At 41.0% G+C, this 24705-nt stretch overlaps 1 pseudogene; it reads left to right on the top strand.

Moving 5' to 3' along the window:
- Positions 1 to 230: 230 nt before the first annotated feature.
- LOC111529328 lies at positions 231 to 1465 on the top strand (annotated as a pseudogene).
- The last annotated feature ends 23240 nt before the right edge of the window (positions 1466 to 24705 follow it).

The raw sequence follows: 24705 nt of genomic DNA, 5'->3' as shown, positions 1-24705 counted from the left end.
AATTTCATTGCCCTGCCTAATCAACATCATCCCTTGCTAGACAAAGCTGTTCTGTCAAACCACCTAATAAACCTCTGGATAGCCTGTATATTGGCTGGCCTTTTATCATTTGGTCTAGGAAATGTGTTATATAAAATGTTATATAAAACGCTTCAAAGTGGGGGCAAAACGGTCGCTGCCTTGGTGTCCCTGTTGGGCTTCCCAGCAGTGGCCTAGCAGAAAAGTAAAAGATGTCTGAATATATTCGGGTAACCAAAGATGAGAACGGTTGAGCCCATTGAAATACCATTGGAAGACGATGGGACAGTGCTGCTGTCCACGGTTACAGCCCAGTTTCCAGGGGCATGTGGGTTTCGCGACAGGAATCCAGTGTCTCAATGTATGAGAGGTGTCTGGCTGGTGGAAGGAATTCTTCATGCCCCCGATGCAGGCTGGGGAAATCTGGTGTGTGCTGTCAACTATCCTAAAGATAAAAAAAGAAAAATGGATGAGACAGATGCTTCATCAAGAGTGAACGTGAAAAGAGCAGTCCAGAAAACATCCAATTTAATAGTGTTGGGTCTCCCATGGACAACAACTGAGCAGGACCTGAAAGAATGTTTTAGCACCTTTGGAGAAGCTCTTATGGTGCAGATCAAGAAAGATACTAAGACTGGTCATTCAAAGGGGTTTGGCTTCGTTTGTTTTATGGCATATGAAACACAGGTGAAAGCAATGTCACAGCAGCGTATGATAGATGAACAATGGTGCGACTGTAAACTTCCCAATTCGAAGCAAAGCCCAGATAAGCCTTTGAGAAGCAGAAAAGTGTTTGTGGGGCACTGAACAGAGGACGTGAATGCGGATGAGCTGTGGCAGGTCTGTCAGTATGGGGAAGGGGTGGATGTCTTCATCCTCAAGCTGTTCAGGGTCTTTGCCTTTGTTACATTTGCAGATGATCAGGTTCTACTGTCTTTGTGTGGAGAGGACTTGATCATTAAAGGAATCAGCATTCATATATCCAATGCCAAACCTAAGCACAATAGTAATAGAAAGAAAGAAGTGGAAGATTTGGTGGTAATCCAGGTGGCTTTGGAAATCAGGGTGGATTTGGTAATAGTAGAGGGGGTGGAGCTGGTTTGGGAAACAAGGTAGTAATATCGGTGGTGGGATAAACTTTGGTGCATTCAGCGTTAATCCAACCACAATGGCTGCAGCCCAGGCAGTGCTACAGAGCAGTTGGGGTATGATGGGCATGTTAGCCAGCCAGCAGAACCAGTCAGGCCCATCGGGTAATAACCAAAGCCAAAGCAACATGCAGAGGGAGCCAAACCAGGCCTTCTGTTCTGGAAATAACTCCTATAGTGGTTCTAATTCTGGTGCAGCAATTGGTTGGGGATCAGCATCAAATGCAGCATCGGGCAGTGGTTTTAATGCAGGCTTTGGCTCAAGCATGGATTCTAAGTCTTCTGGCTGGGGAATGTAGGCAGTGGGGTTGTGGTTGGTTAGTATAGAATGGTGGGAAATTCAAAATTTTCTAAACTCATGATAAGTATATTGTAAAATACATGTGTACTAAGAATTTTCAAAATTGGTTTGTTCAGTGTGGAGTATAGTCAGCAATAAGGAGATATACCTAATGTAAATGACAAGTTAATGGGTACAGCACACCAACATGGCACATGTATACATATATAACAAACCTGCATGTTGTGCACATGTACCCTAGAACTTAAAGTATATATAATATATAATATATATATATATATATAATATATATATATATATATATGAAGAGCTAAAGGAAATGTATAAGTTTTGTTACATGAGCTGGGCAAGGTGGCTCACACCTGTAATCCCAGAACTTTTGCTGAGGCAGGTAGATCACGAGGTCAGGAGTTCAAGACTAGCCTGGCCAAGATGGTGAAACCCTGTCTCTACTAAAAATACAAAAATTAATTGGGTGCAGTGGCAGACGCCTGTAATCCCAGCTACTCGGTAGGCTGAGGCAGGAGAAGCGCTTGAACGTGGGAGGCGGAGGTTGCAGTGAGCCAAGATTGTGCCACTGCACTCCAGTCTGGGTGACAGAGTGAGACCCCATCTCAAAAAATAAAAAATAAAAATAAATAAATAAAAATAAGTTTTGTTACGTGAAAGGTTTAAATATTGAGTGATTGAAAGTGAACTGCTATTTGCCTTATTGGTAAATTAACACACAATTGATATCAAAGTGTTTCTCCTGTAATATTTTATCCCTGGACTTGTCAAATGAATTCTTTGCATGTTCAAAATGGAAACTATGGACTAGAACTACATTCTCTACTCCTTGTTTTAATTTGAACCCCACCATATGGATTTTTTTCCTTAAGAAAATCTCCTTTTGGGAGATCATGGTGTCACAGTGTTTGGTTCTTTTGTTTTGTTTTTTAACACTTGTCTCCCCTCATAAACAAAAGCACAATATGAAGCCTTCATTTAATCTCTGCAGTTCATCTCATTTCAAATGTTTATGGAACAAGCACTTCATTGAAAGTAGTGCTGTAAATATTCTGCCGTAGGAATACTTCTGTCTACATGCTTTCTCATTCAAGAATTCGTCATTATGCATCACAGGCCATGTCTTTGATGATGAGTGTCCCATTTTTATCTGCTGTTCTTTGTTTCATGGAGTCATATCAATGCTATGAACGCAAGGCTGTGATATGGAACCCGAAGCCTGTTTGAACTTTTGAAACCTTGTGTGGGATTGATGGTGGTGCTGAGGCACGAAAGGCTAGTATGAGTGAGAAAAGGAGAGAGCGTGTGCAGAGACTTGGTGGTCCCTATGGATATTTTTTAACTTGGTGAGCCATGTCTCTCAATCCTGTTGCTTTGGTGAGAGAGTGTGCAGAGAGCAATTACAGCAAATAATGTGCAAATGTTTTTTGCATTCAAAGGACATCCACATCTGTTGGAAGACTTTAAGTGAGTTTTTGTTCTTAGATAACCTGTATTAGTTGAATGTGTTAAGTGAAACGATACTTGTACTCCCCCTACCCCTTTGTCAACTGCTGTGAATGCTGTATGTTGTGTGTTCTCTTCTGTTACTGATATGTAAGTGTGGTAATGTGAACTGAAGCTGATGAGCTGAGAACATGGACTGAGCTTGTAATGTACTTTGCAGGAGTACTTGGAAGCAGAGTTCACAGTGAACTCAGGTGTCTCAAAGAAGGGTGGAAGTTCTAATGTCTGTTAGCTTCCCATAAGGATGTTGTTTGCTGTGGTTCTGTGTCCTGTGCTTGGATGCTTTTTATAAGAGTTGTCACTGTTGGAAATTCTTAAATAAAACTGATTTAAATAAAAAAACAAAACAAAACAAAACAAAAACGCTTACGAGACTGTCTAAATTTGCTTTCCTTGACCAGTGGCTATGGATGGGGGATTCCTAGGAGAGTCAATAAACTTTGGCCTAACTGACTCCATACCCCAGAAATAAGTTGGAATATGGTGATGTTATTTCCTCTCTCCTTGTGAGACTTCACTGTCAGCACCTCACGTTCATGCATGAAATGAAGTGACTCCATAGCTTCCAGGCAAATAATAAACCAGGCTGCTCTTTCTGATTTCCCCAGAAGATTCCAGATCCCTGTTGAAAGAAACATTGGTAACCTAAAGATGGAGAGCAACTTTAGATTCTTGTGTGATCAAATTTATTCCATACGGTAATTTAGACAACAGAGAAAACTGGACTGTGGGCCCTTTTGAACCAAACCTTAAATGCACTTTGAAATGTGATTTAGTTTCAGAAAAAGTGATTATTGGCTAAAAATCCAACCTTGTGATAATTTGGATATTGTGAATGATGCAACTGTGCTTTGGCCGTCTTTATGGATGAAGGTGCTCCTGAGTTATGGATGATTCATTCCTCACCGTACAAAGCATTTGGCATCACTAAATGAAGTTTAAATTGGAGAGACACTATACATTACACATGGAAAAAATTTGCATTTTAACATCTCCAGAATGCTATTAAATATCTCGGAAAGATCCATAAAGGAAAGTGTGTCCTAGAGCTTGAAATAGAAAGTGATTGGAAAAGGTAGAAATAGAGTTCCTATTTTTCAGAAAGGAGCCATATCGTCCCATAAATCTTTGAAAAGAAGTTTTCTTGGGCTCTGCTCTAAGCATTCAAATGCTTCCCAGGAGCACCTTGACCTTAAATTAACATTTATAGAGTTTAGCTGACATCAAGCTTTGCAGTTTAATGGAAGGCTTAAAGTTGAAAAAGGTAAGTAGTCTAAATTGGTAGTGTATATTAAGTCCTGAATAAGGATGCATTTCTACAACTACCACCATTTTCATTTATTTCCCCCTCTAGAACAATAATAACAATTGGTAAAATATATGAAATGCATTTTCATTCATGAATAATACATTTTTATATGTTAACCTCATGGAAACAGGAGCAGTTCAACAGTAACAGCAGCATTAATGCTGTCGTCTTAAGAAAGGGTATATAGGTGGCAATGTTTGCACTATATGGCCTTGATAACGTTGTTTTCTGTAGAACCTGTGATTTAAATGTGGGTTGTAAGAAATATTAACCAAGTGTTAAAATAATAAAGCAGCACCTTTAAACAGGAAGAAAAGAAGAAAATATACAGTGTTGCCTACAGATTCTATTACAGATCAAATGAAAATGAGGTAAGTTCCATTCTGCTTAAACCAGGAGTGTATTCTAAGTAGAATATGAATGTCTGAGGAGTAATATATAAAGCATGAAGATAGTTTTTTAATACTGCTAATGAGTTGCCCCTTGGTTGTATTATAGATAAAAACAGGTTTCCAATATACATACACATTTCTACGCTACATAAAGCCTGATTTATAAACGTTCAGCATTAGCGCACAAAGGAAAAGTCCATTTCTCCAGGTGTTTAGTCTGTCAGAATGACAGTGACTTGGCCTCTAGGAAAGATGTTTTCAAAACAGGAGTCAACTAGGAGAGTTAGTTATGCTCTCAGATCTAGGCAAAAAGGATCCAACTCTGGGCCCTGGGTTGGGCTGGGAGCAGGGTAGCAGGGACCCGATCCTGTCCTCCTCTCCCCATGTGTGTTGGAGCAACTTCCTCAAAAGTTTCTAAGCCCTCCTTACGTGGCTGAGACCAGCCAGAGCAGCAGTGCCATCCCAGCAGGATGCCCTGAGCTGGACCAACACCTGTGGGGGCCCTGGACCCCATCGCTACCCATTAGGGTACTCTCCAATCCTCTCCCCCCGGGCCCAAAGTGTGAAGTCACCCAGATTCCCTTAGGAATCCCAGTACTCGAATCTGTGGGGCTGTCCTAGGGTCCTGTAGCCAGTTGCCAGTTCCCAGAGGACAGCTTGGTGAGCAAGTGATTCTTGCTAGAGGTTCAGTATTTCTTTTGCTGGATTGCATGAGATGAACCATCAGAATGGGGCTAACAAGCTGATTTGGGGTGACTCAAACTGTTTATGGAGACAGTAGCTCTTTGAAAATATATTAACAGTCTGGGCGTGATGGCTCATGCCTGTAATCCCAACACATTGGGAGGCTGAGGCAGGCGGATCACGTAAGGTCAGGAGTTTGAAACCAGCCTGGCCAACATGGTGAAACCTCTTCTCTACTAAAAATACCAAAGTTTAGCCGGGCACAGTGTTGCACACATGTAATCCCAGCTACTCAGGAGGCTGAGGCACAAAAATTGCTTGAACCTGGCAGGGTGGAGGTTTCAGTGAGGCGAGATCACATCACTGCACTCCAGCCTGGGCAAGAGAGCAAAACTCCGTCTCAAAAAGTAATAACAATAAATAAATATATGTTTACCTTTCTCCTTCCACCCCAAGGTAAGGGTGGCCCTGTAGTTAGTTACAGTAAGCAATAAAGATTATAATCTAGGCAGATTAAAGTAAGACAAGAAAGTTTCCCTTTCTTCAAAGTTGATGACATACATATCACTTATATAAGAGCCAGGAAATAAATTAGTTTTTTATTAGTGGAATGTCTGTGAAAATAAGGTGCTTCATAAGTAAAAGAAGGCTGGGTGTGGTGACTCATGCCTATAATCCCAGCACTTTGGGAGGCTGAAGCAGGAGAATTGCTTGAGTTCAGGAGTTTGAGACCAGCCTGGGCAACATAGTGAGAGCTTTGTACAAAAAATAAGCAAAATTAGCTGATTGTGGTAGTGTGCACCTATAGTCCCAGCTACTAGGGAGGCTGAGGCAGGAGGATCACTTAAACCTGGGAGGTCAAGGCTGCAGTGAGCCAAAACTGTGCCACTGCACTCCAGCCTGGGCAACAGAATGAGGTCCTCTCTCAAAAACAAAAACAAAAGCAGCAGCAGCAGCAGCAGCATGAGGAGGAGGAGGAAGAGGAGCAAGAAGAAGAAAAAGACAAGGAAGAGGAGAAGGAGGAAAGGAAGGAAGGAAGGAGGAGGAAGCAGAAAGAAAAATAAAATATAAACTAGGACATATTGACAGGTACTTCGTTATGAAAACATTGTAGCAGAGAAGGCCAAATATCTTTTCTAGAAGACTTCCTTGCTTAAACTCCGTTTTGGACCTATTGGACTCCTCTTGGACACTGCCTCATACCATTTTAATCTTGCTTCCTGTTGTAGTTGCAGCTACTACAAACAAGCTTGCACAAGCTTTGGCCCATTTTATGCTGAAAGCACTGCTTCTCTCATAACCTGCCCTGTGCTCTTCATGCTGTGGTATGGGACCCCTATGACTCTGGAAGTGGGTGCCAATGGGCAGTGCTAAACCCCCAAAGGTGATCCAAGAGACATCCTAGAGCCAATGGATGAATACTTTTCCCCATGATCCTTTGGGAGGACTATCTATTTGGCCACCCAAGGTACCAGCATGGTAGAGCCCCAGCAAACTCACAGAGGTGACCAACTCAAGAATGTATCCTTGATTTGGCTTTTCCTTCTGCCTCGTTTCATAATCCTTAATCCTTCACTCCTCTTCCCTGGGATTCCTTTCCGAAATAAACTACATGTACAAAAGCCTGAATCTCAGGCTTTGTTTTCCCAGGGGGAAGTCGGGCTAAGACAGCAGACTCATACCACAGATCACAGTAATCATTCCCCTGATTTCAAATGGCCTCTCCATGAATTATCTATCACTTAAGCATGTCTCAGTGCATCACAAAGAGCCCTCCATATGTACATGTATTTATAAAGTTTATCACGCTGCAGTAAAGACACACATGATTATCCCATCACTTCCTGCTAAAGACTATAACGCAGGGCCCATATCTCATGTTCCCTTGGTTTTCCCTATTAGCATCCAGGATGTTGTTCCAAATTCACTGGATAATTCATGGTGGTGTGCCACTGGTAACCTGCAGACAGTGGCTGTATCAATATCTCTATTAATTGTAGATCTCACGCAATACAATCACATGGGTGAGGGCAAGGAAAATATTTTCCTCTAACATGAATACTATGAACAACAAAGTATATATAAGATATGTAATTGGCTTTATAAAGATACAGACATTCATTTATCTTCTCCTTACCTACCAAATGTCATTGAAATTGGCATAAAATCACTAACTGCTGTGTTTGTGTAGAATAAAATGATTGTCAGGAGATTCAGAAATTGTCATCATTCCTAAGATTCTGTTTTTTAGGGAAAACATTCACAGTTATGCAGAGTATAATTGCGATGACTGAAGCCAGGCTGCCAAAATAGTCAAGTTTCTTTAAGATTTAAGAACATCCAGGATCCACAGAAAAAATTGAGACGTATTTGTTTAAAATGAACGGGCAAATCAAAAGTTATACACAGGCATACAGATATACTCTCACATGATCAACTAGGCCTGCAAGATTTGCAGGTAGCAATTTTCCACAGTCCCAAAGGAAGAGTGGGATGATTAAGTGTTTCTCTTGGACAGGCTTCATTGCTCTTAAAAAGGAGAAAGCTCTAGATAACATCTGGTAGTGATACATTATTGAAATACATTCTGGACAGTTCTTCTTTTGGTCAAACAGCTGGAATCCTTTTATTTTTTTAAATAACATTTTGATCTGCTTAATCTTCAACTTCCTCCAGTTTGGAAAAAAAGAAAGCATGAATGGCAAAGAAATGTGCCCTCTTTATAATTACCTATTCTGTTCCAGGCATACAATGCAAAGTTCTACACATGTTATTCATTCCTAGCACAGTCACAGAGAAACACACAACTGATATGTTGTATATGAAAAGATGTAATCAGCACATTTACATGCATTTTATTGCTATATATCTCCTATATTTTTGTTGTTAGTATCCTACATCAGTGAAGTTCTACTTCAGAAAATAGAAGGAGGATAGATATTTCAAGCAGAGGAACTTCATGCAGAGAATTATTTACTCAGGTGTTTGAAGGTTGAAAGAGCAGAAAGGGAATGCTGAGGTAGCCCTGTATTAGTCAGGGGTTCTCCAGGAAAACAATAAGATCTCTCTCTGTCTCTCTCTCTCTGTCTCTCTCTCTCTCTCCCTCCCTCCCTCTCCCTCCCTCCCACCCTCTCCCTCCCTCCATCCCTCTCCCTCCTCCCTCCATCCCTCTCCCTCCTCCCTCCATCCCTCTCCCTCCTCCCTCTATCCCTCTCCCTCCTCCCTCAATCCCTCTTCCTCTCACCATCCCTCTACCTCCCTCCATCCCTCTCCCTCCCTCCTTAATTCTCCCTCCCTGTTTCTCCCTCTCTGCCTCTCCCTCTCCCCCTCCTCCCCTCCCTCTCTCCATCTCTCTAGCTTATATAGGTAGATAGATATGGATAGGTACATAGAAAGAGATTTATTATGAGGGACTGGCTCCTGTAATTGTTGGGCCCGAGAAGTTTCATGATCTGCCATCTGCAAGCTGGAGGTCCAGGAAATCTTTTGGTGTGGTCACAGGCCAAATACAAAGCCTGAGAAATAGGAATACTGATGTCCACAGGCAGGGAGACAGGGTTATCTCAGCTCAAGAAGAGAAAAAGAAAGTGCCCTTCTTCAGCCTTTTTCTCCTGTTCAGGCCCTTAATGGATCGAGTGATGCTCACTCACATTGGTGAGGACATCCTTCCTTACTCAGCCATGGAGACTCTTTCAGAAACACCCTCATAGAGACACCCAGAAGGAATATTTTACCAGCTATCTGGGCATCCCTTAGCTCAGTCAGGTTGACACATAAAATTAACCATCACAAACCCTGATGTTAGTAACCGCTGAGAGCAGGTACTACTCCTAGGCCTAGGGATACAAAAGAGAAGAGAAGAGGAGCTTGGAGGAGGCCTCCACACCACCCCACTGCTGATGTTGGTCCCTGGGTTGGGGGCATGTCTGCTGCTGGGAGTAGACGTGAACTTGGAGGCTGTAGCAGTGGCTGTCCAGAAATTGGAGAACATCACAGAAATATCTTCTCCCTTCTTTCCGCCTTCCAATCTCCTGTCTGTGCCTTCTGTTAGCCGAAGAGAAGGTAGAAGTCAAGGAATCCTTGAAAATGTTTTGTAAAATAGCAGGCCCAGCATCACACAGCAGATAATAGAAAAGTGGCGTTAGTGCTAAAAGACAATATGCACATCATCAATCCATAGCTCTGCAATAATTATTAGTTGATGTGGTACCTTTTTGTCTAAATTTTTGTACAAGCAGGCACGTTTTACTTTTCCTTAAGACTCTCTGAAACCATTTATAGTTGTTTTATACCTTGGGACTTTGTGATCACAAGGGGTACAGAGTAAGGTTAGATCCTATCATTTTTAATTCCCCTAAAATAATATTGCAAGGTGAAAATATTATATTAATGTTTTATTAATTCATATACTCACACATTTTAAATTATGTTCTTATACATTTTTTATTTTGGCATTTGATATTATGATTCAACTGACAGATAAACAATTTTGGAAAGCTAGATGAATTTTCTACTGGCTTCAAATCTAAAGTCCTACAAAACTTCAGGGTAAGTTCAGCTTTCCAAATTCAATGCCAGAGAATGTGGTTTGAGATCTACTTTCATTAAACATTGTCGCAGCCAATTTTCCACAGAATCACAGTGGGCTTGCATCCTTAATTGGCTTTAAATTAGAAACATGGAACCACTCTTCCTAACCTTTTCAATTTGACACCTAATGGCCTTTCACGAAGATTTCCAGAATATTAATTTCTTTATATATTATATCTTTATACATGAAGAGGTATTATTTATTGACTGTTACTAAGTCATGCCCAAAGTTAGAAGTAAAAATGCTTTATTCATAGTGAGAGAAGATGGTGAATAGGAAAGATTAAAAACTCAAGAATACTTGAGATCAAACTCATTTACGACAACCTTGGTTGTCTATGGTATACTTATGTGCCGTACACTTTTTTTATAGCAGAATTTCTCAATCTTGACACTGTTAACATTTTAGGCCAGATAATTATTTGTTGTGGGGAGATATCTTGTACATTGCATGATATTTAGTAGCATCCTGACATCTAACCACATGATTCCAGTAGACTCCTTCGATCTTGTGACAACAAAAATGTCTTGAGGCATTGCTAAAACTCCCCAGGGGCACAAAAATGACTCCTCCCTCCAGTTGAGAATGTAAGTTTCTTCAGCTAATTTTAATTCCTTCCCATGATGGACTGGGCATGGTGGCTCACGCCTGTAATCACAGCACTTTGGGAGGCCGAGGTGGGCAGATCATGAGGTCAGGAGATGGAGACCATCCTGGTTAACACGGTGAAACACCATCTCTACTAAAAACACAAAAAATTATCCTGCTACTCAGGAGGCTGACGCAGGAGAATGGGGTGAACACAGGAGGTGGAGCTTGCTGTGAGCTGAGATTGCGCCACTGGACTCCAGCCTGGGAGAAAGTGCGAGACTCCACCTTAATAATAATGATAATAATAATTCCTTTTTTTTTTTTTTTTTTTGAGACGGAGTCTCGCTCTGTCACCCAGGCTGAAGTGCAGTAGCCGGATCTCAGCTCACTGCAAGCTCCGTCTCCTGGGTTCACGCCATTCTCCTGCCTCAGCCTCCCGAGTAGCTGGGACTACAGGCGCCCACCACCTCGCCCGGCTAGATTTTTGTATTTTTTAGTAGAGACGGGGTTTCACCGTGTTAACCAGGATGGTCTCGATCTCCTGACCTCGTGATCCGCCCGTCTCGGCCTCCCAAAGTGCTGGGATTACCGGCTTGAGCCACCGCGCCCGGCCAATAATAATAATTCCTTACCATGATAATGTAAGTATAAGATGAGATGTCTATATGTATGTGTATGTGTATGTGTATATATATATAGTCCTAGTATATGCTCAACTCAGCAGATGAGTGCATAATTGGTAAAAATAAGTGGCATAACCCCCTGGAGTAAATTAATTTCTTTTTTTGTCTATAAAAACTTGCTGCTCAAAATGTGGTCTGATTAACGTCAATTGGGATCTTTAATCCTGCATTTAAAATTTGGGTATTCTGTTCATCATGGATTTTTTTGGTATTCATTTTGATTTTTCAAAATATTGCATTAAAATATTATTATCTTGATTACTGAATTTCTTGTCACCCCTTAAATTTTGTGCCTAGTCCTGGCCCTGTTAAAAGCAGAAAGTCAGACTCCAGGTCAGTCTTACTAAATCAGAATTTGCATTTTAGCAAGATCCTGAGGTGACTGAGATGCATTCAAGAAGCACTGCTGAAGTGCTGTTGGGATGGGGTGCAGGGGGAGGCAGGATTGGAGAGGACAGACTGGGGCACATTTCAGATATCTGTTCCCCAGGTCTTCCTCGTGAGCCTTGTGGAACAGTGGCTACGGAACAAGCCGAAACTACCAGGACAAGCTGCTCTCATGAGGGGTCAGATGGGACATCTTTCTTTTCCGTGCCTCGTTGATAAAGTGTGGCACAAAGTGAGAAAGGGGAGCATTCATCTCCATTCTGTGACAACCATGGTGAAACTTGCATGAGAAGTCATCAGAGAATGCGACCATCCTCTAAAACGACAAGTTTTCTGCTTTGGAAGCCCGTGGGAGACCATGCCTTTGTGAGGAGGGTGCTGGCACCCTCAAGTGGATCCGTGGGCCATGGCAGGAGTGAGGAATAGGAAAGGCGGGCACGTGTGAGTCACGTAGAGAAGACAAGACGGGAGAAGTCCTAGCTGCGGTTCCCCATTCGATGCCCCTTTTCATCCAGAAGTAGCCAGACACAGTCGTCGCCCAGAACCCCCTAACAGCAGTTAGGGTGAGGGTGATAGCTCCACAGGGGGAAATGAGGTAGGAATTATTAAGACATTATTTTAGACACACAGAGAGGAAAAAGGGGTCCTTGGAAAATTTTTCACAGCTCTTGTCTAGCATGAAAGCCCTGACTCTTAGTCCCGGGCCAGAGATCTTTGATATGCAAATGCAAGTCGTTTAGAAACTGGGTCCACCCAACATGGCAATTCCCACCGTTGTCCTCTTGCCCTTGCCCGCACATGTGCCTGGCAGCATGGCCACCCCCACAAATCCTCATGTGTCTGCAACATCATGCCGCCCTGCATTTGCATATTAAAAGGCTAGGGTGGGAGGGCCAGTTTTTTGGCGGGCTACGTGAATGACATGCCTGGTCAAACCAATCCCCTGAGCCCTGTGCAAATCAGACACAGCCTCCTCCAGCCATCAGATATAGCTGGCTGGTATTACCTAAGTGTGGGGTTCCATCTCTAGGCTTTGGAGCCCCCTCCCTCTGTCTCTGTACAGGGGAACTGCTTTCGTTTTCCCCCTCTTCTTGCCTATTAAACCCTCCGCTCCTTAAAACCAAAAAGAAAAAAAAATGCAGTCCCTGGGTGGGGTTTTCGGGGGCCAAAGACCTGCAGTATTCTGGCGAGGGCAGAAGCCAGTGACGCTATCTGTAAATCAGGTAGCTGCACTAGAAGCTATAAACTGGAGAGAGGGAGGGCAGCTTAGGTGACACAGATTTATTTATTTATTTTTATTTGAAATGTTGACGGTCTCCTCTGCCTCTAGCAATGGCTGGGTAAACAGGGGTGACATGCATGTGGTTAGGCTCCAACAAATACTAATTACATAAACGCACGGATCCTGGGATTGAACATTTGACTTGGTCCATATTAACACTCCTCTCTATATGCATAAATTATAGACCCAGAAATAGTTATTGCATATTATGCCAACACTAGTTGGTTCTCACATTTGTTACATCCCCTAGAACTCAGTTATTTTGAAGAACAGACACATTTTTATGCATACAAAAATTGCATTAGTAACTGATATATCTCACATGTGTTTGTACTGTCCTGTTAAAAGGTATGTAGAGTTGCTGTCGCATATGCTTTATATGGCTATATATTATATGCTTAATAACATATAAATTTGCTTAAAATTTTATTACATTTATGTCATTTGATATATTCCTCTTTAAGGTATACTAAATGTATAATTAATTCCACACAGGAGTCTCTGTGTGTATGTGTGTGTACCCCATTATGTTAAAAATATGTTAAATGTGTGAGTACCGTATATATGTATTTTTAAAAGGGTTCCTATGCTTAAAACGTCAAAAACCCTAAATAGTAGATTATACTTTTATACTTCTCTTTCACTGACGAGGACACTCTCAGAAATTAAAGTTTTGCTCAGATGATTAAAAAATGTGCAGCGTTAAAAGTCGGTATTAGAATTTTGTGCTTCAGACTCGCATGTCCTCGGGCTCAATTCTCTCTGCCACTTTAACTCAGCAGACAAAAAGTAAACTATAAGAAAGCAAACTATTTTAACTATGAAAGGTGACCTAAAGAAAAATCATTTCAAGACCAAGTTGGTTGCAGCAAAATTCATTAGCCTCCTCCAGGATGAAAGCTGGTGTCTGGGTGACATTCCAAGGTTACTAATGCTTGTCAGTCCAACAACTTGCAGACTGTACATGATGGGGAATCTTTGGGGTTTGGCATCAAAGGAGAAAGGATGTAAAAATGGCCCTGATGGATGTTCTGAGGTTGTTTGATCTAAATCCAGAGAAAATAGCAGCTATCACAGCTGATGGAGTACCCGCTATGACTGGGAAGATGAATAGAATGGAGGAAAAAAATTAAAGTCAGAAAAGCTTGTGCCAGACATTTTATCATATCTTTTTATTTTATTTTTTACAAACTAAGCTTGACAACTTGGAAATCCCTTTGTGCAGTTTATAAAATAATGAATTCTAAATGAGGGACTAGATTCACCAACAGACCAACCAATTATGTAAACAATTTCTGTTCCCCAATATGGCTCCCTGTCATTGCATTTTCAAGTCAAATCACTTGCACGAGGTGAAACAGTAATATACATAACGCATATCTTTGAAGCATTAGCTATCAGACATGGTGAGATGCCAGTTCCCCGATGTCTCAGTGACAAGAAAGGTATCCTGTGTTATGTTTCCACTTCTGATTTACACTCAGAGAAGAGTCAACTGAAAGACAAAAGTGCTGCAGGATAATTTGTATTCTCACATCATTTCTCCTATGTTTGGTGGCATTTATTTTCTGATTTCATTACCATGGTTGTTTCTTACTTTCAGGCCCCTTTTAAACACACACACACACACACACACGCACACATACACACACTTCTTAGAAGTTACAATTAGTCATGTGGTTTCTTACGAGTCTGCTTTAAAAGTGTTTACTCGTGTTAATGCTGGTCCTTTCTATAGCTCACTAGCTCCTGGAGAACGAGTACCAACTGTATTATGCCCTTTGTGTTCTCCCCACCCAGTGAGTGTTCAATAAATACTATTGACTGACTGACACATCTCCCTCCTTTTCTCTTTGTCTCTGACACCTCTGCTTTCTTTCAGAAATGATATTTTTTAAAGTGGCAATGTTCCCTACTTTGGACTTAAAAAAAAAAACTCTTCTGAGCCTCAAACTTTTCCCTTATGTAAGATTTTCAACAATAGACAAAATACAGGTGGAAAGAAACCGATATTCTCCTACCCCTTAACAATAAATTCTGTTTTTAATTGGAGTGTGACAAGTATTTCACAGAATAAAAGCTTTCTCTCCAAGAACAATGTTAGTGTGCACATCTCCATTGAAGTAGCCATTAAAAAGTAATAATACGTGCTGCCTGTCCTACCCACTCCAACAACTCCTGACTTCAGGGCAGGGTATTAATGGGCGGCCTCCGCTTTATTTTTCTGCTGTCACACAATGGGTCAGAGACACTGTGTATAGTCAGTGTCTCTGTTGTTCTCTCACAGAACTTAAATAACAGTTTGTTCTCCTTTTGAAACAGAAGCCCAAACCACAATTATTTTTTTAACCTTCTCTTAGGAAAAGTCTTGGTAGTTCACTGATATCCAGAAATATGGACTTTTCAGGAGACATAAAAGTGTCCCCTCCATCAACCTGAGCATTGTTTGATCTCATAGAGGCAAGGTAGCATGCCTTTATTATTGTTTGCTTTCTCTATTAAAGCTATTATGGGCTGTACAGTTGTGGGAGATGATTGTTCCAGGGAGTTTGCCCTCATGTCACATCCTTCCATTTGTGTCAGCCTCCTGGAAAACCGTGCAGGTGAGAAAATCTCAACCTAATGTGGCACCTGCTCTTCACAGTCTGTCTCTACACTCACAGCAATTAGAGGATGAAGCAGTGCTCTCTTTGGGCCTGTTTCTGTGCCCTGTTTCTTTTCTTCTAAAATTCCTATTTTAAAGCCTCTTGAAAGAAAAAGAATATTCAGGAAAAGAGAAGGCCATAAATAAAAGAAGGATTAGCATGACACGCAAATGTTTATGGACATTTTGCCCTTTGTTCACTTACTTGCAGGTATCTGCCTGGTTGCTGCTGCTGACACTGTATCTCTAACATCCAAAGCAATGTAACTACTGCAGTTCCCTAACCTATTTCAAGCTCTAGGGACGCCACCAGGAAAAAACAACCACTGAATATCTTAGTTTGGGTTTCTCCAGAAGCAGAACCCAAGATAAGGATTCTAGTGCAAATTGTTTACTTAGGAGTTGGTCCTGGGAAATCAGGGGAGATGGTGCCACCTGGCATCAGAGGTCTGGTGCTTTACATAGTTATGGGGGATGTCAGAGACTGGTGCCCAGAGTGAGACGGCTCCATTTCCTCATGGTGCTTGATCTATCTCCCTGGGCCTAGAAGCAAAACAACTTGTGGGAAGACAGTACGAAGAAAGACAGTGGGGGTAAGAGGTGCTGTGACCCCAGCCTATGGCCCAGGGCTCTTCCTCAGGTGGAGAAGGGACCTGGGGAGTGACATCCCTGTTGGGCCCAGGTTCAGCAGGGGAAGCACCCCAGGTTGTGGTTTCTTCAGTGAAGCCAGGACAGACACAGACAAAGGGAGTTATGACAGTAACTCAAAATCCCCCTTCTCACTTTTTGAACCAAAGAGAGCAAACGGGATGAACTGGGGCCAGGACAATTGTTGAACTCTTAATTTGCTCCCTAAACATGTCCCTAGACTGTTCTAGGGCCAGGAAGACAAAACTAAGAGGCAGTATCCACAGAATGTATACCATGCCCTGACCCGTGGGGTAGCCACATTTGACACAGGAAGCCGAAGCACAGATAAATAACCAAGGCCACACAGCTGGCAAATAGCAGAGCAGGGATTTGAACTCCTGCCACCAGACTCCAGAGTCTGCCCTTGTGACCACTGCACATAGGGCCACAGGGAAATAACATTTATTCACATCTATGCTCATCTTCACTCCTGTCGTTTTCCCAACATGCAGTAAGAAATGATGGTGCAGTGTCTTAGGAACTGCTTAGCTTTCCTCATAGAGATTCTTGGATTTGGACATCATGTCTGGGGCTACCTTCTTTACACACTCTCTGTTATTGGTTTCTGTAAGTCAAAACAGGGTTTACTACTGGATGCAGGCCCAGAACAGTATTCTCAGCATATGACAAAGGGCACTGTGCTGACATCGTAAACTCTTCATTGATTCACCTTTCACCTCTTCTATAACTTTGTATTCTTATTCCCACTTTAACACACCTATGTTCCCCATCCAAATGATACGAGTAAAGTGGAAACTATTCCTCTTTCCAAGGCAATGAGTACAATATGTAAGGGAAATCCAGCCAGCACAACTCTTCGATAGTTCTATCTGGAGAATATGCTTGGCATGATAATTATTCAGGTAAGTTTTTCCTCCCAGGAGGACAGGCAGTTATTTTGACAGCTTATTTCACTGTCACAGATAAGTTTACATTGCCAATTAATGGGAATACACCAGGTAATAGTCATGAGCTCTCAGGGGATAATCTCAAAGCCATTTCCAAATGTCCTTTATGGAAGCATATGGTCATATCCTCCACTTCATCACCAGGTCAATCAGCAGTTGCTCTTTAATATGGTATGTTCTTCATGCATCAGTGCAATTTCCAAGCTCTATCCCATTTGTTTTTCCCCCCATGGTGCTTGAAAGTTGCTTAAGCCACTGATTATTGCCTTGCCATGAGCTCTGATCGCTCTTCTGGATAGTAGGCATTCAGATGTCATCTTTAATTTGTGATATTAATATTAAACTCCATCACCGTTCAGTGGTTTTAGTGAAGTATTTACATAGAGACTAGCAAAGTGTTTGAGCAGTGCATTGAAAACTGTCCATTCCTAATTGGAACCGTAAAGTTTACCACAGCATCTGCATGATGTGGATATGATTTCTGGTTATAAAGGAGCCTTGGAGGTTTGCTTTCAAAAACAAATGAGATGTGTCTTTGCAGCTCGATATTTCCTCGCCCATTCTGACTGTTCATGATTGGTGGTGACCGTGCTCTAAGAACTGTTTTTTACAACCTCACACGCTTTTGGGAAAGATTAACTCAAAGAGTTTTTACTGGGAATCACATTTAAAATTAATGAACTAATTAGTTAAGAAATGTATTACTTTATTATGGAAAGAGAAACCTGGCACCCTAATGAGAGGATGAAATGTCCTTTTATTTTATGACATTAGAGGAAGGTGGACTTGTTAAGAACTTTTGGACTGCTACTATCAATTATATGATTTAAAGATCACCTCATCCTGTGAGAAAGATGGATTATCAATCATTATTTGAGAGGCTCAAGAGGATGAAAGAGAGAAAAACAGAAAAGAAAAAGGGAACATCTTCCTAGTTGTGTTGTTAGATGACCTTGTGCCCTGGTATGTTTAAATTGCTTACTTCCTATAACTCTATAAACTTCTGTGTATTCATTTGCCGGATTAGATTGAAGTGTCAGCCATATTTGATGAATGGCATTGGTAATATATGTTCACGTTAGTCTTTGCTCTTTCTGCTTTTATTTATATAGTCAGTATAATTTATTTCTCCTGAAAAAGCTTTCAGCAAAAAAGATTTTTTAACGTACAAATACTTTTTAACAGGGCTCTGGGGTCTGTGATGATCAAATCACTCATCTTTTCTCCTTCATTCTAGGTTTTTTTTTTTTCCTCTCTTGCTTACTTTTAAAACTAGAGACTAAAAAAGAACATAGGAAGGCTCAGTGGTTGCACCATTGGGCATTGTAGTTAGCACTGTCGGCAAGTCTCTAGCACAGTCTATGCATATATTAGTGGAATGACATGAAGAATTGCATAATTATCTGGATAATTTAATTACAAAATACCAGTCTGCAACCTTTCCTATGCAAACACTGTGTTCACTTATAAAGCAGGCCAAGCATAAGACTGAGAATTTATTGTGGTTCTAGTTGAATAGAGGGAATTTGTTTCTTTCTAAGGTGGTATTGAGAAGGAATCTGTGGTGATCTTGAGATAAAAATGGAGCACCTTGTTAACTGTGTAACCAGTAACTCACTCTGGTTTTTTTACTTGGATCAAAATATCCTGTTTATGTTAATAGGCATGCCTACCTGTTTCAAAGCTTTTAGAGGGATAATAGGTAAAAAGCGAGGTGGTTAGGGATTGGAGGACTGAAATCACAGTCAGCCCAGTTCAAGTCTGAAAACTACAAAACAGGAGGTAGAGAATATAGTAAACACAAGGCTATAATATAATAAACACAAGGCTTAATTTTGGGGAGTGCCTTGTTTGTTCTTTCCTTTCTTTCTTCCTTTAAAAAAAATACAAATGGCCCAGGCTTACTATGGTTTGCCTTACTATTCTGTAACTTTACAGTGGTGCAAAAGTAATACATATTTAGTAGAAACCATACTTTGAGGACCCATACAACCATTCTAATTTTCACTTTCAGTATTTAATAAATTACATGAGATATTCAACACTTTAGTATAAAATCGGCTTTGTGTTGGATGATTTTGTCCAACTGTGGGCTAATTTTGTCCAACGTTAAAGGCAGGCCAGGCTGCATTTTCGACTTAATTTTTTTTCAACTTATGATGGGTTTATTGGGACGTAACCCCATCATAAGTCAAGGCACATGTATATCCCATCTTTATCCTGAACTGCGTCTTTTCCCTCATTTCTTTTTTCATCTTTTTTTTGCCATCCAAGAATTTATCCTGCTGGTTGAATCCAAGGTCTTTGTATTGTTTACCTAAAGGCTATTGAAACATTGATAGATACAGTAAAATGCCCAAGTTAAACCAGTTCAATCACAGAATAACAAATTGCACATAACTGGGTTTTTGCTTTGCATTTGTCTCTGATCCACAGAAATGACGATTACCATGACCCATTTAACACACAAGCTGTGTTCTGACTGCCCCGGGCTTAGATCCTGACTTGTCTAGGACTCTGTGAAACAAAAAGAGATGATGTATATGCTTTTGGAAGACTCTGGACACATTTGTTCTGACACTAGAGAGTCAAAGAAGCTGAACTTAAAAAAAAAATAAAGCTAACATAAGAGTAGCAAATTACAGTCCTGCATGACTGAGCACCAGATATAAGCTCATGAATTTTAAAAATTAGAATTAAGTCAAATTTTATTTCTCGGGTACATGTGGATAAAGTGAAGAATGTGTTTATCATTTTTCAATGCAAAAGTTTCTCAGTTGTGTGATTAACATGCAAAATGCGGATCAAATTCTACCTTTGCCTATTCTTTTGTACAACACTTTATAGTCAGTTGTTATAATTCCTGTTCATTTGAGAAAAGAGTATGTTAACATTTGGGCTAACATAAAAATAAGGTTAATTTTAAAGAACTAGGTGTTTCTATAATGGCACAAGCCATCGTTTGAGGCTGCTTAAAATTATAAATATATGAAAATGTTTATAGCTTTAGCTCTGGAATAAATGTTGTATTATGATCCTTAGATGTCTAATAGACATCTCAAATTTAACACAACCTAAATTGAACTCTTCATATTTTATTTCCCTGCATCTTGCTCATAACCACTTCTGCTACAGTTTTTCCTATTTTTTTTTTTTTTTTCAGTTTTTGTTTGTTTGCATTTTGTTTATAACAGAAGAGGTCTTGCTATGTTGCCCAGGCTGGCCTCTAACCCCTGGGCTCAAGTGAACCTTCTGCCTTAGCGTCCCAAGTAGCTGGGAGTACAAGAATGCACCACCATGTCCAGCTCGTATTCTTTTAGGTTTTTATTCTTCCAGTTGTTCAGTCCAAAAACTTCAGAGTCTTCTTGACCTTTCTGTTTCTCTCTCACATGCCATAGCCAATCTTTCAGCAAACTCTATTTATTCTACCCTCAAAATACTCCTCAAATCTCACTACTTCTCATCTCTATCACTACCACTCTCTCTTTCTCCTCTGATTTAACATAAGAGTTGTCTAACTTGCTGCCTGCTTCCATCTTTGCTCTTTTAGAGTGCATTCTCAACAGAAAAGCCAGATTGATTACTTACATCAGGGCACAGTTCTCATCTGCTCAAACCCCTCCAATGGCTTCCTTGCCCACCCACCCCAGGGTAAAAGCCAAAACTTGACAATGCCCAATATAATATGGCTCACATTGCTTGTTTGACTTCATCCGTTATGCTCTCCTTTGCTCATTCCATTTCTGTCACCTTGTTTTTGCTGTTTCCCCTTCCTGGAGCATTCTTCCAGATATCCTAATAGTTTACTCCATTATAACCTTTAGGTCTTTGCTCAAAGGTCAACTTACCAATAAAAACTTTCTTTATTACCTTATTTACAATTGTACATTACACCTCCTGCACTACCTGTCTTCCTTTCCTTCTTATTTTTCTTCATAGTACATATTACTATCTAACTATGTATATACATGCCACACTATATATATATACACACACACACACATTCATTATATATATAATGTTAGACTGATGTAGATAGTAATACTAAGATAAACATACTGTGTGTGCATGCATATTACTAACATACTATATATATAGTCAATATTTTTGTGTGTGGATGTCTATCTGTGTACACATATACACTACTAATTTTTCTTTTTTGTAGAGACAGGATCTTACTTTGTTGTCCAGCTGGTCTCAAACTCCCAGACTCAAGTGATCTTTCTGCTTTGGCCTCCCAAAATGCTGGAATTACAAGCGTGAGCCATAGCACCAAGCCTGATATTCTATTTTTTATCTATACAAATGGCTATTTCATATGATTCGACTTAGTATTGTGTCTACATTTCCCCTCTGTTTCTTATCTTTTGCCCGCTCGGTCTGCTCACCTCTTGCCTCAGTTCTGGTTTGTGTTCCTCACACTCATCCAACACCTCTCAATACCAGTGCCTAAGTGAAGAACTGGTATGTCCAGGGTATTTCATGACCCTTTCTTCTTCCAATGCTTTCTTCATAAGCCCATCTGAGGTCTCTTCCACATCAGCCATAGGAGGTAGCAGTAGAAACATTGTGGGAGTCAGATGCATATGAGATGAGGACACTTACTTCTCCCATTAATCTCCCTCGCATATTTCGGGAGACTCAGGATCAATGTCTAAATTGGCCAACATACATAGCTGGCTAACAAGCGTGGTGCTAATGCTGTCTTCTATATACCTTTGATGAAATGATCATGTATAACAGGTGATCCAAGCAGATATGGTATAGTAATTTAAAATGGATTAATCATAAACAGAATAGGCCAAATTAAAGGTGAAGTTGAACACTGTGTAAAAACCGGGCCTTGCTTTGGCCTTGTGGAAAATCAGAGAATGAGCTTTGGAGAAAGACTTGGCCACAGGGTAAGGGTAGGGCTGGAGAGCTGAGCAGTAGAGATTACCTGGGAGTGTGATCATTCTGCATTACCCAGTTCAGAGGAGGACATTTTTAGTCAGCTAGCTTCTGGGTAGAAAGGTGAGCCAAGGAGGCCTTGGCTGGTTTTATCTAGCCAGCAGGGGTAGAAATGGGGCAACAGGGGCATAAATGGAGGAAGTAGGACTGGCAAGTTGGCCTTCCCACTTTCTTTGACCTTGGAGAGAGATGTGGTTCCTGGGGCTATCCAGGAGCCCACATCCAGAATGGGACATAAATTGTGTGCTCAGGCATTCTTAGCCCTGGCCCAGCTACACCAGCATCTCATAAACCACATGGACTTTCTGGACTTTATTTCCCCATGGAAGACAAATACACAAAAGCCCTCATACAACATGTCTTCCCTATTCTGCTGCTCCCCAGTCTGGGCCCACTCCTCACACCATCTTTATTGCCACCTTGAACCTATGAGTAACATGGAAATCTCCTAGAACAAGAACAGAAAGGAAACCACTTCCTCTACTGATAACGCAGATCCCGTTTTTTTGACCAATAGATCCCTGGAAAGAGATTGAGACAAATTTGTATGCAGAAGGACCTTTATGTTTTGTTTTGGTTGATTTTTTAAAATATTTTATGTAAGACTCACAAATTGCCAGAGTTCCTGTGTATCTTCCACCTGGCTTTCCCTAATGATAGCCTCTTACATAATCATAACATATTATTAAAAATATATTATTGACACTGATATCCTATTTTTTTTCTTTTTTTCTTTCTTTTTTTTTTTTTAGTAATGTCTCTACAATGGGATACCCTATTATTAACAGACAGATGGATCTTGTTTTACATTGACAAAGGAAGAGCTTCCATCTTTGATTACATTGACTTTTGTCTGGGTTAACACAAAGTGACTCAGAGTGGCATCCTCTTTTCTGCATCTTCTGTCAGATTGATAAAATATGATTGTTAAGAATTGGATGGATGGGGCCAGGCACAATGGCTTATGCCTGTAATCCTAGCACTTTGGGAGGCTGAGGCAGGAGGATCATTTGAGGTCAGGAGTTCAAAACCAGACTGGTCAACAGGGTGAAACCCCATCTTTATTAAAAATACAAAAATTAGCCAGGCGCGGTGGCTCAAGCCTGTAACCCCAGCACTTTGGGAGGCCGAGACAGGTGGATCACGAGGTCAGGAGATCGAGACCAGCCTGGCTAACACGGTGAAACCCCGTCTCTACTAAAAATGCAAAAAAATTAGCCGGGCATAGCGGCGGGCGCCTGTAGTCCCAGCTACTTGGGAGGCTGAGGCAGGAGAATGGCATGAACCCGGGAGGCAGAGCTTGCAGTGAGCCGAGATCGCGCCACTGCACTCCAGCCTGGGCGACTGAGTGAGACTCCATCTCAAAAAAAAAAGAAAAAAAAAAATACAAAAATTAACCAGGCATGGTGGTGCCTGTAATCCCAGCTTCTCGGGAGGCTAAGGCAGGAGAATCACTTGAGCCCAGGAAGTGGAGGTTGCAGTGAGTACAGATGGCGCCACAGAACTCCAGCCTGGGTGACAGAGTGAGACTCTGTCTCAAAACAAACAAACAAACAAACAAACAAACACAGCGAAAGAACTACATGGTTGGATAGTGAGTTAGCAAGTGTGCTTAAATCTAATGATGACATCCCATTTTGCCTCTCCTTGGGTGCTGGCATTCGGTTGGGTTGTGGGTCTTCACTGATCTCTGAGATGCGTGACTCAAGTCAATGCACACTATCAAACCACAGGTTCCCAGTGCTCAAATATGCGGGGGGCCAGCCAAAAAACAGCCTTTCGGCTGCGGAGTGTTTGTTAGTAAGAAGACAGGCTGGCTCTAGCTAATCAAACTTCCATCTCTTTGAGTCAATCCCGCCTCTTGCTAGGAAATCACGCAGCTTCATCATTTCGTTTCTCCTAGTTACTCATCTAAGGCTGTATTATTATAGTCTATACTATCCAGAAATTTGATTTTCCATGTGAATTGGCTGTCGATGGAAGTGGGTGATGAAACTGTGCTTTCAGTATGGGTCAGGTTCCAATGGTATATGTTCTCCTGTCTCCTTCACCTATGTATAGTATTTAAGTTTAATAGTTTCACATATACTCAAGCCCCAGGAGTCCAAATTCCTTCTTGCACCAACTGTTTTGGACTTCATGAAGACACAAGGGGGCTTGCCAATAGAAATACCAGCAGATTTCTTTTGTGGTTTCAACATCTTGTTTGCCTGGAACTTAAATATAAACTGATACAATCATTTTGGATACACCTAAAGGACTTATCCAACAGTAAGACAACTGTTTCACCAGGTGCCACTATATTATGGGTTCCACTAGGCTGTGGTTTGACAAATTGATGTTACCTGGACTGAGGTAAGTCCTTTCTTTCTAAGTCCACATCTAACTGTTGATTAGTGAGGAGTGAAAAGATGCTTATTATATTGCCAATTAGACAGCTACGTTTTGTTGACAAGATGCTCAAAACTTTTCTTTATCTGACTTTTTCTGGGGCAAAAATGGAGGAGATAAGATCACGAAGTTGTTTCCTGGCTAATGGAAGGAGTAGGCAAATTGACCTCACCGTCAAACAGTCCTTTAGAGCACTGTAGTAATTAGAGTAGAAATTACAG

Source organism: Piliocolobus tephrosceles, chromosome X, assembly GCF_002776525.5.
Source record: "Piliocolobus tephrosceles isolate RC106 chromosome X, ASM277652v3, whole genome shotgun sequence".
In the NCBI taxonomy this organism is placed as follows: Eukaryota; Metazoa; Chordata; class Mammalia; order Primates; family Cercopithecidae; genus Piliocolobus; species Piliocolobus tephrosceles.
The sequence above is the reverse complement of the archived record's forward strand: the minus strand, read 5'-3'. Positions and strand labels throughout refer to the sequence as shown.